The 18,156-nt window shown below is 39.2% G+C and overlaps 1 pseudogene; it reads left to right on the top strand.

Moving 5' to 3' along the window:
• Positions 1-3,535: 3,535 nt before the first annotated feature.
• LOC141680656 (serine carboxypeptidase-like 34) lies at positions 3,536-14,638 on the top strand (annotated as a pseudogene).
• The last annotated feature ends 3,518 nt before the right edge of the window (positions 14,639-18,156 follow it).

The raw sequence follows: 18,156 nt of genomic DNA, 5'->3' as shown, positions 1-18,156 counted from the left end.
GGAGTTGGAGGGAAGATTTGAAAAAAATAATTAGATGGACAATTGTTATGATAACAATTGTGAAGAAAATGGGGTTAATAAGGAATGAAGCATTTCATCTCAAATTGAGGGTGTTTAATTATATTGTAGGCGGTTAGGAATGGAATGGGTGAAAGAATAAAAATTTTAGAAAATTTAATCATTTTCCACTTAAAATCTCATTCCATTTCATTCACCCCAACCAAAAACAACATTGGAGTCTACTTTATATATAGCTCCACCAGGACAGGAGGGTTAGAATCATATAGCTATAGTAATAGGAAGGGTAGTAGATTCTTTTACTAATTAGTAGTGGTTTAAGAGTACAAATAGACCAAAAGTATTGTAATTCAATATGTTTGAACTATTAGACAGAAAATGAAAATTAGTTTTCCACCAATCTCGGGTTTATATCTCTTTAAAATTGTCAATCTATATCTAATTCTCTTGCATTTTAGCTTAGTTTCTTTGATTTTATACTTGTTTTAGTGTTCTATGTAAACATACTCAAAAACACAAAAACCTAAAAAATATAGGAATATTAAATGTGAAGGCATGACACTCTAATAGTATGTTTACAAAAAATCTTGCACTCATAATTGTCGAATATCAAAATAAATCTGTAAAAAAAACAATCTGTATATCTAAATTCAGTTTAAAATACAGAGTAAAGCTGTGACAGAATGATAATCAAATTTTGATGAGATCAGTATTCAATAAAAATGCTGTGGCAATGTGATTAATTAATGATTTTTAAGGTCTGTGTTGCTTAGTGCACGGGAGAACTGGACGTATAATCAAATTATAGCAGACTGGTGGCTCTCGCCTGATGGTGTAGCCTTAGTTTCATTAATGTTGTAAGAATAGGGAATCGGGGTATAGTCAGCAAAGTGATATTGTAACGATTAATTGGGTTATCGGGGATTATTCAGTAATGATTAATTGGAACAGTAATAGGATATATTTAAAAATAGAACAATATTTAATTTATTAAGCTTGATATATTAGCTTAAAAAATATGTAGGAATTAATCGGATTTAATAATCGAACTAGTAGAGGAACTTGTGACGATTAATTGGTAAACCAGACGATTTTTAGAAATATGGTTTCATCACTTTGAAAGTGTTAAAATTATTTACTAACTAGAGTGTTGACGACAAGAGTGCACAAAATCCTCTGGGAAGGTATCCGAGGTTAGTCACTAGAATGTATGTGACAATCTAATGCGTAGAACTTCGAAATATAGCATTTGTTCTACTTACAAATTGCAAAAATTAAGTATCTTACAGTAACTTATTTTAAAAAATAAACTGCTTCATTCGAATTCTCTACAAGTATAAGCAGCAATGATTTAATTCAAATAAATTTAGCAAAAACGTAATATTTCTCGGAACAATCAAGTATAGTTCGTTATTATATAAGATATACCAGAGTCTAGAATGTTATTATTAAATTATTTAACTAAAATAGAGCTAAAAACTTATTAGTTATTATTCTAAAAAATGAAAGTTTGTAGATGTTATTTACTTGATTTTCAATTTCTAACACAAATTGTTTCTTCTCAATTAGAAAGAGTGATTACTTTTTCTCCTTTGCTTGCTTATTTTTTTCCTCTGATCGAGAAATTTTATCTCACACTTTCGCTATTTTATTTTCACTTTCTTATTGCTTTTGTCCATTTTCTTATACTACGATCTTCTAAATTTCTTAGTAGGGTTTTTCTGTTTATCTCTCATTCTCTTTTTAACGAAGTACATCACCCCTTTTTTATGCTTATCAATAATCAAAATTGATTTAGCCTTTTTGAAGTTCTCTCAAATTACTCCAGTTACACATACAATTAATTATTTTACTAAGAATTATATCAAAATTGACATATCAGTAACTCATGGGGACAAAATTAGCTAACATCAAACTACCCTCTCTCCGACCAAGCCTTACCTTGGGGAATTCTCTGGCAATTAGTTTAGGCCAGTTATTGAGGGTTTTTTTTTACCAGAAAACCAGATAAAGGAGGATATTGAACCTATTTCTGAGAGAAAACACAATGAGTTTTTTCCCATTCTAGTAATTGTAATCATCATATCTTGTTTATGGTTGTAACTTGTAAGGTTGTTATGCAGGCTCAGGTGCCAATCTATCTTCTTTGAAAGAAAAAAACAAGTCTCTCTAACATCTTTGACCTCATATGGATCCAGAAGCTTCTCGTACTGCTAGGGAGTCTCTTGACCTGGCATTTGGCATGTCAAACATTCTTCAGACAGGTCTAGATCGTCACACGCTATCTGTTCTCATTGCCCTCTGCGATCTGGGTTTGAATCCCGAGGCGCTGGCTGCTGTTGTGAAGGAACTGCAGAAAGAACCTTCATCCTCCAATGGAACGACTCCATCAGTTACTTAGAATACTAGATATTTTGAATTTTTGCTTTAAAATGTCTGAGCAATCTTCTGGATAAAAGTACTTGTAGTTTTATCGTTAGCCTATATATTCCATGCAACTAATTGTCTGATGTTTTTTTGGGTGTGTAGCTGGACCCAAATTTGTCTTACTATTGCAAGTGGAAATCTGGCTAATGTGTCAAGCTAGCTCACCCTTGATAAACATGTGTTTTGGCTCTTCTGCTCAATGTGGATTCAGTTGACGATTATGACAATCAGAGGAAAAAAACTTCAGTATGATTTTTTTTCAGAAGGGTTGCTTGAGCAAAATGGTGGTGATTCTACTACAGCCTTAAATCATAAAAACTCCACTAAAAAACTTGCTCGTATTAAAGGTTCCGAATCTGTGATATCAAAGGAGAATTTTATTGCTTCTATTCTCTGTGCATCCTGTCAGTAAGAGTCATGGTATAAACAATGTTTTTCACTTTACAGAATGCGAGTTTTCTCCTTTTCTTTTTACATACTTGATTGAGGTTCAACTGTATTACTAGGTCGCTGAGTCAAATGAATACCTTATGTTGGAATGTCCAAGGAATTGGGAATCTTTCGTTCAATGCATTGACATCTCATTGTGCAGTACATGAATTAAAGTTGGTCTTTCTTTCACAGATTAAATTATCCAGTACAGGATAAATGATGATTAAAATCATTTTTTGATATTTCCTGACAGACCCTGATCAGAACAAGTATACTGCTGTACATTTACATGCACACATTCTGTATATATATGTAAACTGCATATTAGTGTACTGTGTAATTATTGTGTAATTATTATCTGTCACTACTCACCAAGGCTGTGGCAGCGCTGAGTGGGGATACGGGTGTCGGGATACCGGAAAAATAAACAAAAAGTTTTGTGTGTGTCTGTATATATATATATATATATCATGTTAAACATAATAAAACTTACCAACAAAACCAAAAATTTGTATGTAAGCATAATCAAATTATTAATCTAAAACATCAAAATACAAGTAAGTTCTTTTCTTAGCACCTCACACTAGCACACAGAGAGAGAGATTCCTAAGTGGCTGTCTCGAGCTTGAGAGAGAGAGAGATAGAGAGAGATTCCTAAATGGCTGTCTCGAGCTTGATGTATAGTTGGTTAGAGAGGGACAGAGAGACTAAATGGCTGTCTCGAGCTTTATGTATAGTTGGTTTATTTTTTGTGATGCTCACTTTAGCTGGAGTTGCAGTCTCTAGACATCAAGTTAGTGAGATAAGTCATCAAGTGAGGGCTGAACAAGAAGCTGACCGGATTATCGAACTTCCGGGGAAGCCTCAGGTGAGTTTTAAGCAGTATTCGGGTTATGTTACGGTTAATGAAAGCCATGGAAGGGCGCTGTTTTTTTTTGTTTTTTGAAGCTACAGAGTCTCCTAAAAACAAGCCTCTTCTTCTTTGGCTTAATGGAGGTAATTACTCGCAAGTCATTTCTTTTAACTTTCGTGTTTTTCTTTTCTTCTCTTTTCTTAAATTTTTTACTAGTATTACATTGTGACCACTTTGGAAAAATTATAAGAAAACAAAACATATTATTTAAAATGTGCCATGAGAGGGAAGTAGAAATTACGGAATAATGATGCAAAGTTCTGTAAAAAGGAGGAATTCGGTGAATTTCAGGGCCTGGATGTTCATCAATAGGGTTTGGAGAAGCAGAGGATTTGGGTCCTTTCCTTTCACAAAATGGCAAACCAGAGCTTAAAATCAACAAGCACGCGCGCATGGAATAAAGGTATGCTTGCAACGACATTTACATACTGCGACTGCTTTCTAATTCCCACTTGTGTGCTGTGATGTGTGTTGGAAGAAAGGACATAAGTGTATTTTCTGCATATAGAGTTGTCAAAAGAGTCTAATATTAAAGTTACTAATATTGAGTAACAGTTCTATTCGATGTATTGGTGGTACCAAGTGGACAGTCTTGCACATCAGCAGAGTAGATACTTAATCATCATGCCAAATTGCCAAACATGATCTTCACTACAGTGTTGGATCGGTAATTTGCCAAACATTATTGCTATGCTTGTTCAGTTTATGTAGCGACAAATTTTGTTGTTCCTGGAAACTCCGGTTGGAGTTGGATTTTCTTACACAAATACCAGTTGTGGTATCAAAGAGCTTGGCGATACAATTACAGGTGAGCGTCCAAGCACACACTAGGACATACATTATAGCATATGAACTAATAAGTTGTTGGTGAAGGGTTCCTTGGATGCTAATATCATATGATACATTCTGTCATTTTTTTGCAATTTATTAGCCAAGGACTCGTATACATTTCTGGTGAATTGGTTTAAAAGGTTCCCCCAGTACAAGTTCCATGACTTTTACATTTCAGGAGAGAGTTATGCAGGTATGCTCATTCACAACAAATAAGGCAAACATATGCATATGAATTGATCGATATTCACTTTGACATATAATTTTTGTTACTTTGTTGTTTTGCAGGTCACTATGTTCCCCAACTTTCTGAAATCATATATGATAAGAACATGTATGTCCAGAAGAAAGAATACATAAACTTCAAGGGCTTTATGGTGATCATATCTCTAATTACTAATCTTTTCATGAATAATCTCGTGTATATTATCAATATTTATTCGGTGAAGTGAATGATTCATGACATTGGTTACATTAACTTAATACTGATCACTTGTGATTACAGATTGGCAATGCTTTGATGGATGATGATACTGATCAGAAAGGAATGATAGATTATGCATGGGGCCATGCTGTAATATCTGATCACCTATACAATGAAATCAAGCTTAAATGCAACTTCACTCTGAAAAATCCAACAGATGCTTGCGACACCGCCCTCAGAAAATATTTTGATGTTTACAAAATGATAGACATGCACAGCTTGTACACCCCAGTATGCTTTGATAATGCCCACCAGAAGTACTAGGCAATTTCCAGGGATCCGTGACATTGCTCCTCGTTTATTCTCTAAGCAGGTGAGTTATATATAGCTTGTATCCGTAAAACATCTAATGTAACCCAGATAGTTAATCTTAATTATTTGCTTGTATCAAGAAGAAGAAGGCATCACACATAAATAAATGTACTTTAATAAGAGATTTTCGAAATCTTGATTATTTTTGCAGAAAGGATGGCACCAGAAGCCAGCTGGTTATGACCCTTGCTTATCAGAGTATACAGAAGTGTATCTAAAGAGACCTGATGTTCAAATGGCACTTCATGCTAATGTCACCAAAATGTCTTATCCATGGACTCACTGCAGGTACAACTAAACCTAACAAAATGCCATTAATTTGGAAAGATGCACCGGAGCCCATGCTACCAGTGATTCGAAAGCCTGTGAATGGAGGCCTTGGCATTTGGATTTTTAGGTAAACATAAATAACATTTTGATAGGGTATAAGAGACCCGGGTAAGGACCAACCTGGATCTATGGAATACCGGGCTCAATCGATGTACCGAGACCCCCCTCTCCCAATACAATCAAATGGAGAGACCAGACCCAGGCCCATCCCATGACCCGGGTCCGGATCCAACCCGGAACCCGGACCTAATGCCTACCCGGATCCGGATCAGGACTCAAGCCACCATGAGGGGGGTTCCTAGCAAACACATGCACATCCCACAACCCGTCAAGCAAGGGTACGCGGACACGTGACTTTGACAGCTATCAACAACCAACACACCAGACAAGCACGGCGCGTGTCAGAGGCCGTTAGGACACTCTGAAGGTGGTCCTCCCCTGGACACGTGTAAGCAATCCCCCCAAGGCAGGCGTCCTCCGCTCCCAAAATCCAACGGCCCAGATTTAGAGGTAACTACCCCTAAATCCTACCTTGGGGCTATATATACCCCCAAGGCTGAAGGGTTTAGGGGTTAAAAAAAATATTCACTCATTCACACTCACACACTCTCATACATTCAAAAACACACAGCAGCCATCACATATACACACACACACAGCAGCCTCTAAATTACATAAGTATACATCCTTTCATCTTCTCCATAGCCTGTTCTTATTCTTACACCGGAGGCGCCGTGGGAGCCAAACCCCCCTTCCGGTGTTGTTTTGCAGGCACCCAACCAGCAGCTACACCTCACCCCCGCACAGAAGGTCCAGGAACGCCGTCGGACGGAGCCGCCCGCTCACCGGAGTTATCATTTGGCGCTAGAAGGAGGGGCGCTCCATCCTTGGGTCTCGGTGCCCCTGGATTCATCTTCATCAGCAAACTCTTGAGAGAGTCCACTTCCAAACCTGTAAGAACATAAACAGCAAAACCCTTTCTTGAATATGAGTTTTTATTTTAGCCACGTTTGTGTGAGCTTGTTGCTTTAGGCCACGTTTGTATGAGCCCGCTCTTGTTTGTTAAGTTTTAGTTGTTTAGGGTTTGATAATCTTGGTAATCTTGAAGCCTGGGGTTTGATAGTCTTGGTGATTTTAAAACCCAGAACTGTTTTAGCTTGCATATTTTCTTTTGTGTTCAAGAGCCTGCTGTTCTTGTTTGGTATTATTGTTAGCGAAACCCAAAAAATTTGCTTGCTGTTATTCTGGAATTTTTTTGTAACATTCAAAAAAGCAACCTCAGATCCACATTTGTAGCCTCAAATCTTGGTCAGTTGTTTGTACAATTGTGGTAATGACAAGAGCAGGAAAAAGTACAGCTGGTAGGCCCTCCGCCAGTACCCACATTCAGGATCAAGACCCCTCTCAAGCCCAAGAACCTGGAGGAGACAGAGAGATCTTCCAGGAGCAACCATTGACGCAGCATACCCCGGTAAGGGATGCCAGAAATGTCATAGAGCTCAATCAGTACAACCAATGTTCCAGTTGCAGAGGAGCATATGGCCAACTTAACAAGCCACGAACTTGCTGAAGCAATCTGGCTCTACAGAGATGAACAAGCCCGGGCTCAGATGGAATTTGAACAAGATGATGAGCAAGAAGAGTCCGGGGACTCTCAGCAATCCAGGAGATCTGTCTTCGACCGAATTGGGGCCAAGGCAAAGAAAAATCAAAAGGAGCCTAGCAAGAAGGAGACAGAAGCAACCAGAAAGAAAAAGTTAAAAGAAATCAGAGAAAAGATAAGAAAGGAAGAGGAAGAAAAGCTGGAGCAAAAAATTCAGAAAAGAATGCAACTGGAGGAGGAGAGGCTCCTAGCTAAAGCAAGAGGCAAAAGAACTCGGAGGGACCCTACCCCCGAACTTATTTCTGATGACGAAGAGGAGGGTCAGAAAGATCTCAAGGACATGATTTACGAGCTCCAGAGAAAAATGGAGAAAGAATCCGGGGTGGAAGTTGGGGAGACCCTCACGCCCTTCAGCCATCCCTCGACAGAAAAATCTCAAACACTACAACTTCGACTCTTTCGATGGACCGAGGGATCCGGAAGAGCACCTCAACTACTTCGAACAGATAGCTCAGATATACTATTACAATGACTTGACGAAATCTAGATTCTTCGCCTCGACTCTCAAGGGGGGCTCAAAGATGGTTCAGCAGAATCCCATCAAGAAGCATCCACTCCTGGAAAGAATTCAGAGGAGCCTTCCTTAGAAGATTCAGAGCCAATAAAACACATGAAATGCACATGTGCCACCTGGAGACAATCCGCCAGTATGATAACGAAGCACTCTCAGCCTATATGCGGAGGTTCCAGGAAGCCATCAACAAAGTTTCGAATCTTGATGAAAGGGAGGCTCTAAGCATATTTCGAAGAAACCTGGATCCAGAACACAATGAGAGGTATATTGTGGAGTTGATAAACAAAGAGCCCCAAAGCTTGGCCGCTGCTTATTCTATGGCAGCTCGGATCATAAAAGAAACAGATGTTCTTCAGGCAATGAGAATGACTCGGAATGGAGGAAACAAGAACAAATCTTCTGATGACCGACCGAAAGGGGGTTACCATCAGGAGAAAAAGTTCAAACAAAGCAACCAAACCCAGCAAACAAATGTTGTACAAAACACCCCAATATTCCAAAGATTGGGTCCTAAAACAGAATCTAAAAGTGATCCCGGTCCCCCTAGGCAGCAAAGGGAGCCTAGGCAAGAACCAGAGTGGACACAACTAAACAGGACCCGGGAAGAGATACTGAAAGAGATCAAGGGAAAGCCATTCTACTATCCTCCAAAGCCAATGCAGACTCCCCCAGAGAGCAGGCCTTACAACAGGCAGTGCGACTATCATGAAACCCATGGGCACAAGACTGAAAATTGTCTCTCTTTAAAATACTTCATTGAAGATCAAGTCAGGAAAGGCAACCTGAATCAATACATCTCAAGGGAGAAAAATCAGAGAGAAGAAAGGCAAAGGAAAGGTAAGAATGTGGTGAATGTGGTCCTAGGAGGTTCGCACTCCCCCCCTAGGAGCCCGGGCTCAGGAGATGCAGTGTTCTCCATTCAATCCTACCCGGATATGATGATATCATTCAGCAGCAAGGATTATGAAGGAGTCAACCCGAATCACAATGAAGCCTTGGTTGTAACACTTGATATCTTTGACAACGAAGTGAGAAGGATGTTGATCGATAATGGATCCTCAGTAAACATACTCTTCAAGCATACTGTGGACAGGATGAAGCTTGGGAGCGTACGCTCCAATGAATGCCAAGAGGACCCTCTGTATGGGTTCGGGAACAACTTGGTCCCGATCCAGGGAACTTTATACTTGCCAGTCGCATTCTGATCGGGCTCAAACCAAGTTACCCATGTGATAAAGTTCTACGTGATCAATACTCCTTCATCCTACAACGGCATAATCGGGCGCTCGGCCTTGACCAGGATCCAAGCAATCACCTCCATATCACATTTGAAAATCAAATTCCCAACTCCAACCGGGGTAGGAGAAATCAAGGGAGATTATGAGGTAGCTGAAAGATGTTATAGCCAGGCTCTGGTAATGGCTGAAACCCACCAAGATAACAAGAGAAAGGCCGTGGTACTCCGGAAACAACAAAGTATTAAGAAACATCGCCCCCACCCAAGGGACGATGCGAGGAAAGAAGTTTAGGTCATAGAGTCCATCTCAAATCCGAAGGCAACCAAACCAAGCTCAGAAGAGCAAAAAAGCAACCAAGTCACAGAAGGGATTGAATTGAGCCTAGGCCTTGGCCAAACCAACCCTACTGTGCAAGCAACCAAACTAGAAAAAATTGGAGAAAAAAACAATAAAGAGATGACAGCCCAGGCTCAGAGTTATATGAAAAAGAACACAGAGGCTCGGATCCAGAAGATGGTATCAAATACGGATCAATCCAAGATAGAGGCTGCTGTTGAAACAGAAACAATTCTGATCAGTACAAGCGATCCTTCCAAAAAGATAAAGATAGGATCCGGGCTCGAGGCTAAGTTCAGAAAAGACCTGGTATCGCTACTCCAAGGGTACTCTGATATATTCGCTTGGACCCCGAAAGAAATGCCCGGGTTGGATGAATCCATAGCGATGCATAGTTTGGACGTCAACCCAGAGAGGAAGCCAGTCAAGCAAAAGAGAAGAAATTTTGCCCCAGAAAGGCAGAAAGCAATCGATGAAGAAATTGAGAAACTACTGAAAGCTGGAATAATATGCGAAGTCAAGTACCCGAAATGGCTGGCAAATGTAGTGATGGTGAAAAAAGCAAACAGAAAATGGAGAATGTGTATCGATTACACAGACCTGAACAGCGCATGCCCCAAAGACCCCTACCCCTTGCCAAACATTGATCAATTGATCGATGCGACTTCTGGGCACGTGATGCTAAGTTTCATGGACGCCTACTCGGGGTACAACCAGATCAAGATGAATCCCAGAGACATTCTAAAGACAGCCTTCATCACCCACAGGGCGGTCTATGCCTATGTAATGCTGCCGTTCGGATTGACTAATGCGGGAACAATATATCAAAGGGCAATGAATAAAATCTTCAAGGACCAGATTGGAAGGAACCTGGAATCCTATGTGGACGACATGATTGCAAAATCCACAAGCGTCCCCGGGCACATAGGAGACCTGAGAGAATGCTTCGACAACTTGAGAAAATACTCACTCAGGCTCAATCCAGAAAAATGCACATTTGGAGTAGGGGCAGGAAAATTCCTTGGATTCATGATAAGCAACTGAGGAATTGAAGCCAACCCAGAAAAGATAAAGACAATCCAAGAGATGAAGGCCCCAAAACACAAAAAGATGTGCAGAAGCTAGCAGGATCACTAGCAGCACTCAGAAGATTCATCTCCAAGTTAGTTGAGAGGTGCCTACCCTTTTTTGACCTTTTAAAAGGAGCAACCAACAAGAAAGAAGTTAATTGGAGCCCGGAATGCCAAAGCGCATTTGAAGAAATCAAAAGGTACCTTTCTCAACCCCCTGTGTTAACAAAAGCTCAACCCGGGGAACCCCTATCCCTTTACCTGTCAGCAGGGGCCCTGGCAGTTGGAGCAGCCTTGATCAGGGAAGAGAATGGAAAACAACAATCAGTTTATTATGTGAGCCAAGTGCTAAAAGATGCAGAGACCCGGTACCCGAGGCTAGAAAAGTTTGCTTTTGCCTTAGTCACAACATTCAGGAAACTCAGACACTACTTCCAGGGAAGGGAGATACGAGTTGTAACAAATCAACCATTAAGGAAGATAATACATAAGCCAGATGTCTCAGGGAGGTTGGTAAATTGGGCAGTTGAGCTAAGTCAGTTCAATCTAAGTTTCATTCCTAGAACAGCAATCAAAACCCACGCTCTAGCTGATTTTATCATGGAATGCAATTTTCCAGAAGAAGAGCCCGTGCCCATGTGCATTGACCCTGAGAGAAACACAGATCAAGAAACAGAAGCCCGGGCTCTCAAAGTTGATGGTTCTTCAACCAATGAAAGATCGGGAGCCGGGCTCATCCTAAAGAGCCCAGAAGGGTTCACAATCCAAACAACAATCTCCTTTGCATTCTCAGCAACAAACAACCAAGAAGAGTACGAGGCCTTGATTGCAGGATTGAAGCTAGCAAGAACACTCAGGATCCAGAATCTCAAAATCTACAGCGACTCCCAGATCGTCGTAAAGCATACAAATGGTGAGTACATAGCCAATGATCCAGTTCTAGCCAAGTACCAGGCTCTGGTCCAAAGCTACCTCGCCTTGATACCAAAAATACAAGTCATCCAAATTTGCAGAGAGGAAAATTCAGAAGCTGATACACTATCTAAGCTTGTTCAAAATTCATCAGACCTGGATTGCTCCGTCTACTTCGAAGAATTGCAGAAACCAAGCACAGAGTCTGAGGAAGTTATGGAAATAGACAACAGTCCAAATTGGATGACTCCATTCATTAATTACTTGGAGAAGGGAGAGCTCCCGGATGATAAAGGGAAGGCACAAAGGTTAAAGGCAAAAGCTTCAAAATTCTTCATTGAAGAGGGAATACTCTATCGTCGGTCCTTCTCCTCCCCAATCCTCAAGTGCATAGGCCCAGGAGAGGCACAGTACTGCCTCATGAAAGTTCACGAAGGAATCTGCGGGGACCACATGTCCGCAAAAGCACTAGCTCACAAAATCAGAAGGCAGGGGTACTACTGCCCTACTATCCACCAGGATTCAATAGACTTTGTGAAAAAATGCAAGGAATGCCAACTCTTCAGCAATGTGACACGGATGAGCCCAGTCCTACCTTCTTCAGTCTTGTCACCAATCCCATTTGCTGTATGGGGCATTGATATCATGGGACCCTTTCCCAGGGCCAGAGGAGACCTCAGGTACTTACTAGTCTCAATTGATTATATGACAAAATGGGTAGAGGCAAAGGCAATGAGAACAATAAACCAATAAGACTGCATCAAGTTCATGGATAACATTCTGATGAGGTTCGGGATCCCGAGAGTACTGGTCTCAGATTATGGTCCGCAATTCGTTGGTTCAGAATTCGAATCCTACCTTCAAGAACGGGGTATCCGGCACAAGAACTTATCTGTAGCCTACCCTCAAGGGAATGACCAAGTTGAAGTAACAAATAGAATACTTCTCAGGGGGATAGAGAAGAAACTCAAGGAAAGCAAAACCAAATGGCCAGAAGAATTACCTAATGTACTTTGGGCATACAGAACAAGCCCCAGAACAAGCACAGAAGAAACCCCCTTCAAGCTGGCTTATGGAACTGAAGCCATGCTACCAATTGAAGTAGGATCCCCCTCCCATCGAGCAATCAACTTTGACAAGATAGCAAATGAGGAGGGGCTCAGAACGAATATTGAGCTAATTGATGAAGTCTGATGTAATAACCCCAATTTTTGAGAAATTTTGAAACCCTTATGAATAGTGTTTTTGCTGAACGAGAAAACTTTTCATGCCACGCTATGTAGGGGTTCTGTTATTGATCTTATGGGATATTATTAGTACTCTATGTGGTATATAAGTGTATGTAAAGATCGTCAGAATCCAATTCCGAACACTTTGATTTTTTCCGGAAATCCAATAGATACGGAAAGAATTGAGTATTAGGTAACAAGATAAAAAGGATTTAAATTAAAGGATTATAAGAGAGGATCATAAAAGGAATACAATATATTGAGAAAGGTTAAGAGAACCTAAGTAATAAGATCCCGGGTATGATCCCTCAAACGATAAACGAAAACGAAAGTTAAGCGAACCGTATAACAGATCAGCGGTCATTAGGCAAACGATTAGGAAGTTAATCAAGGGGATTAGTGGGGATGATATCATCCAACCAATAGAAAGAGGACAAGGAGGGGAGGATGACATCATGAGGATGACACAAGCATGACATGGGAAGGAAGGAGGTGTGGTTGAATGAGAACCACACAAATTCAAGGGCAACAAGGTAATTGACTAAATCAAACACAAAAACAAAGCAACCAAGCCAAGTAAAATCATTTTCATCAAAATCAAAAAGAAACCAAGGCATTGTTCTTCATGCTCTCGGCCAAAACAGAACCAGAACACTAAAACTGCTGTATCTCCTTCATTTCTCACTCAAATATTGTGTTCTATAGCTCATTGGAAAGGTATTGAGATGGCCTACAACTCTTGTTCACAAGTCTCGTCCAAATAATCATGGTAAGACCCTCATTTTTACAGTTCTTTAAATCGGACTTTTAGAAACTTCAAAGCCTAACTTTGTGTTCTTGATTTCTTTGGAAAGACCAAGCTTGTAGGAGGCTCCCTAAGGCTTCCTAGCAACTTAACACCTCCCAAGGAAGGTATAAACTTCAAACCCTAGCCTTTACTTTATTTGTTAGTAAGTTTAATGGTTGGTGTTGTGAAATGAGAAGCATGGATTGTGATTATTAGTAGTTTGGTTTGATTTGGAAGTGTTTTGGTAATTGAAGCTTGATTATAGTTCATAGGTCTTGATTGTGGTTGTTTGAGTTGAAAACCTTGGAGATTATGGACTGATGTGGTATGGTTTAGGTGAAGTTTTGTTGTATTGATGGTTATGAGTTGGTTGGTGGTTAATTGGAGTAGTTTAAACATTGGTAATCGCGTAAACATAGCCGTCGTAACGTCCGCTTTTCTTTGGACTGTTTTTGTGCATAGCATTAGGACCCGAGAACCCCCTGCTAGATTATGACCACTGCCATGTTTAGATAGCTCATGTTACGAGCTTCGTTTTGATATGTAGTTCGTTCGATTCCGATGCACGGTTTAGGAGAAACGACCGTTTCAAGTAACGGCGTTTCGCGAACGAAACTTTTCCCCTCGCCTTACTTTGAAACATAGGTTAAAGACCAAAAAGGGTTAATTAATGTATGAAACATTTATGGTAAGTGTGTTAGGCAGTTGGTAAGACACTCACGAAGGAATCGCTTTAAAACTCGTAAAGGTTAAATTATTAAAAATGGTGGAGTCGAGGGTACCCGAGTGACTTAAGCGAATCAGTGAGCGCAAAACAAGCGTTTGAGTCTAAGTTAGTTAAAGTATAGATTTACAAGTGATTTTGGTTTAATTCCAACTTACTTGTTGTTTATAGGTTACCAGACTCGTCCCGAGCCTTTTATCACCCCAAGTCGCTCAGGCAAGTTTTCTACCCGTTATACTGTTGTTGTGATGTATATATGTATATGCATTATCTTGTGATAGATGCATGTTGGTTAATTAGCAAATGTTGCGATATATTGTAGCATGTGATATGGTATATATGCATGCCTGTTTCATATTCTTGAAATATATATATCTGTTGATTCAGTTGATAATACCTATGCTAGAGGATAGCGGTAACTTGCATATACCCTTAATATAGGGACTCAAAGGTGAAAATATTTTCTAAAACCGGGAGTCGAGGATCCCGAGTAGATTTTGTATATATGGATATGGATATATATATATATTTATATATATATATATATATATGGTTATAGTTTTCCAAACTATTAATCGAATAAGGTTTATTCGATAACTTTAACTTTATTTTATTATTGAATATTATTTCGAATATTATTCGAGGGCTTATGACTCTTTTATATTATTTATTGAATATTATTTCGAATATTATTCGAAGGCGTATGACTCCTTTTATTTATTTATTTGAATATTATTTGAATATTCATTCGAGGGCTTATGACTCTTTTATATTATTTATTGAATATTATTTGAATATTCATTCGAAGGCTTATGACTCAGTTTATATTACTTAATGAATATTATTTGAATATTCATTTGAGGTTCTATGACTCCGATTATTTGCTGAGGTATATTCTTTATTTTATTAAAGAATAAGGTGTCAATAATCAAACTTATTTTCGATTATTCAAATAAAGATAATACTTTCATATAAGTATATCTTTGATTATTTAATACTCGTTTCAAGTATAAGTTTTAATACTTCTACTTCAATTATTTTTATAAAGATTATTCTTTGTGGGAATATTATTTAAATAATAATATTCAGACATTTTCTAAATATACTGGGGACTGATGTACCTCATTAAATCAGTTTTACTCCAAACACTCTTTAAAGTGTTTTCGAGTCTTCAAAATGATTTTTAAAAGTTAGAGCGGATCCCAAAACTCATTTTTATATTTAAGATCTTCCTTTTTAAGGGGATTTAAATACTCGCTCAAAACCTGAGGGATCCGGCTCTGTGGTGTATTTTATATTCGCAATAAGGTTGCAGTTTTGGTAAATGAATTGATTACTTGCCCAATGTTCGGGAAGTAAGCCCATCTAATTGAGTCGGCATAAGCGACATGCCGGGGTACGGTCTATTAATGTGTAAGTGGCTGGGTGGCAGTCCATCAACGCGTAAGAGGCCGGGTGGCGGTCCAACACAAGGTCCTTATGAGGCCAGGGTGATGACCGGTGGGGGATTCATCCATCTACTAGTAGAAAATGTTACTTATTGGTATCTTTGCCTGATCAGCAAGATATCTGGTTTATGCCAAAATTCTTTTCCTTTCCAAAATTCATTGGATATTATAACTCTGTTCATACTTTACATGACAGAGATTTTCAGGAAATGTATGAGATATATATATATATATATATATATATATATATATGGATATATATATCAGGACTTAATGAAGTATCTCGTAACTTCATTATTTATAATGATATTTCAAAGATTGAATATATTCAAGTCTTATCTTGTAGTCTCATCTATGTGATGAACCTTTGAAACTGATTATAACTTGAACGGGGGTAGTTCAAGTAGTATTTGGTAAAGATATAAGTATTTTGGGGTATCTTGTAACTTCATCTTTTAAACTTATATCTAGTTAATGATTGTCTTATGAATGACAAAGATTTTCGGAAAAACGTTGAGACAAGGTTAGATATATGAGATCACCTTGCAACGATATTTTTTGTATATACAGTTATAAACGGGAACTCTGTGTATATTATGGATGGAAGAGGACTTCCAAGATTTTGAAAAGTATATATGTATATATACTGAATATTTTGCGACTTCATCGCATTAAGATATCAAACTTGATTCATTTCTTTTGACCAAGACTTTCATGAGTACTATGAGAAGGCTCATATACTATTAATCATTATACATATTATTTTGGTGGGCTTGCTGCTCACCCTTGCTTTATTTCTTCATCACACAACAACAGTTAGGAAAGATGGCCAGACTCCAGCAGACCCAGCGCAAGCGCGTGGGAAGCGTCCCGCGTCTTCCCGTTGATGTTGTAGCTGCTATAGCTGCAGAGGTAGATCTATTGTAGATCAGACCATCTACTTTTGAGAATCAATTATGTATAATTATAACTTGTGGCAGATAATGGCAATTAACTGTAAATTTATCAAGTAATCATTTTGGGTTGTAATAACTTTTAAATTGTGGATTCAAAGACTGGTACTTATTTAAATTTCATCTCTGAGACTATAACGGGTTGTGGTGTGTGTTAGTGTGGGGTCACAGCATAAGGTTATTTATTATTAATTAAGTGAAGTGATATTGTGGAAAGAAAGACCGTGACGACCCGGATCCCTGACCCCGGGTTAGAAGCAAAAAACAAAAGCAACCACTATTTGCTTAGAAAAATTCTAAGTAAATGGAACAATCACCAATCCAGGTTAGACATACCCGGATTGAAAGCAAATTTAAAAGCAAAAAACAACCCGGATTAACATCCAAATCCAGGTTGCAAACAACCATTATGACTTAAATTTTCTAAGTACATAAAGAAAAAAAAAGAAAGAAAGCAAACATCAATCCGGGTTAGACATACTCGGATTGAAAGCAAATTTAAAAGCAAAAAACAACCCGGATTAGCATTCAAATCCAGGTTGCAAACAACCATTATGTACTTAAATTTTCTAAGTACGTAAAGTAAAAAAGCAAACATCAACTCGGGTGGGTTTTATACCCGGATTGAAAGCAAATTTAAAAGCAAAAAACAACCCGGATTAGCATTCAAATCCAGGTTGCAAACAAACATTATGTACTTACATTTTCTAAGTACATAAGGCAAAAAAAAAATTAAACATCCTGGACACGGTTCCATACCCGGACCAACCCTGATATGAACCCAATCCGGATTAGGGGCCATAACCAGGATCCAGATCGCTAAAAAAAAAAATAGATCGAAGAAAAGCAAATATTTCCTACAACGGAAGAAGAGTTTAAAACACAATACGGATTGCCATAAACCCGGAACAAATCCAAATATTACACAGTTCAAATCAAAGTACGACAATGAGAAATCCTAGAAAATGAAATTACATGGGCTGGGCCCGAGAAGCTTTGCAAAGCTGGTCCGAATCTAGAGGAAGCTGGGGCTCGGACCATTATAGGGTTCCGGTTCCCCTTGACCCTGCTCAACTTCAGCCTTTGTAGCAAGGAACTCCTGGATGAAGCTCTCCCAGGACGCCAAGGGGTCGGTCTTTATATGACGCTCAGCAACGACCCAGGACCTACGAACCTCGGGAACCCCGGCCTGAGCAACCTTGAAATCATAAACATCGCTAGCCTTGAATTCAGCAATGATAGCCTCCTTGTTCAAATTTTCTTTAGCAGCAAGCTCGGCCTTGAGCCTCTCCACTTCCTTGGCCAGCCCCTCAGCCCGGGTCTCGGAATCCTTCAGCTTCTCATTCAACCCGGACTCCACCACACGGAATCCCTCCCGGGCCTCCTCCAGCTCTCCCCTCAAGGAATCGGAAAATATCTTCTCGGCTTTAGTCCGGTTGTTGGCCTCCTTGAGCTCAGTAAAAGCAACATCGGAGCAAATGGATATTGCACTCCCAAGCTGAGAAACAAAAAAAAACATAATTATGAGCAAAGCA

Source organism: Apium graveolens, chromosome 8 (assembly GCF_009905375.1).
Source record: "Apium graveolens cultivar Ventura chromosome 8, ASM990537v1, whole genome shotgun sequence".
Taxonomy (NCBI): Eukaryota; Viridiplantae; Streptophyta; class Magnoliopsida; order Apiales; family Apiaceae; genus Apium; species Apium graveolens.
Note: the sequence above shows the minus strand (reverse complement) of the source record. Positions and strands in the feature narration are given on the sequence as shown.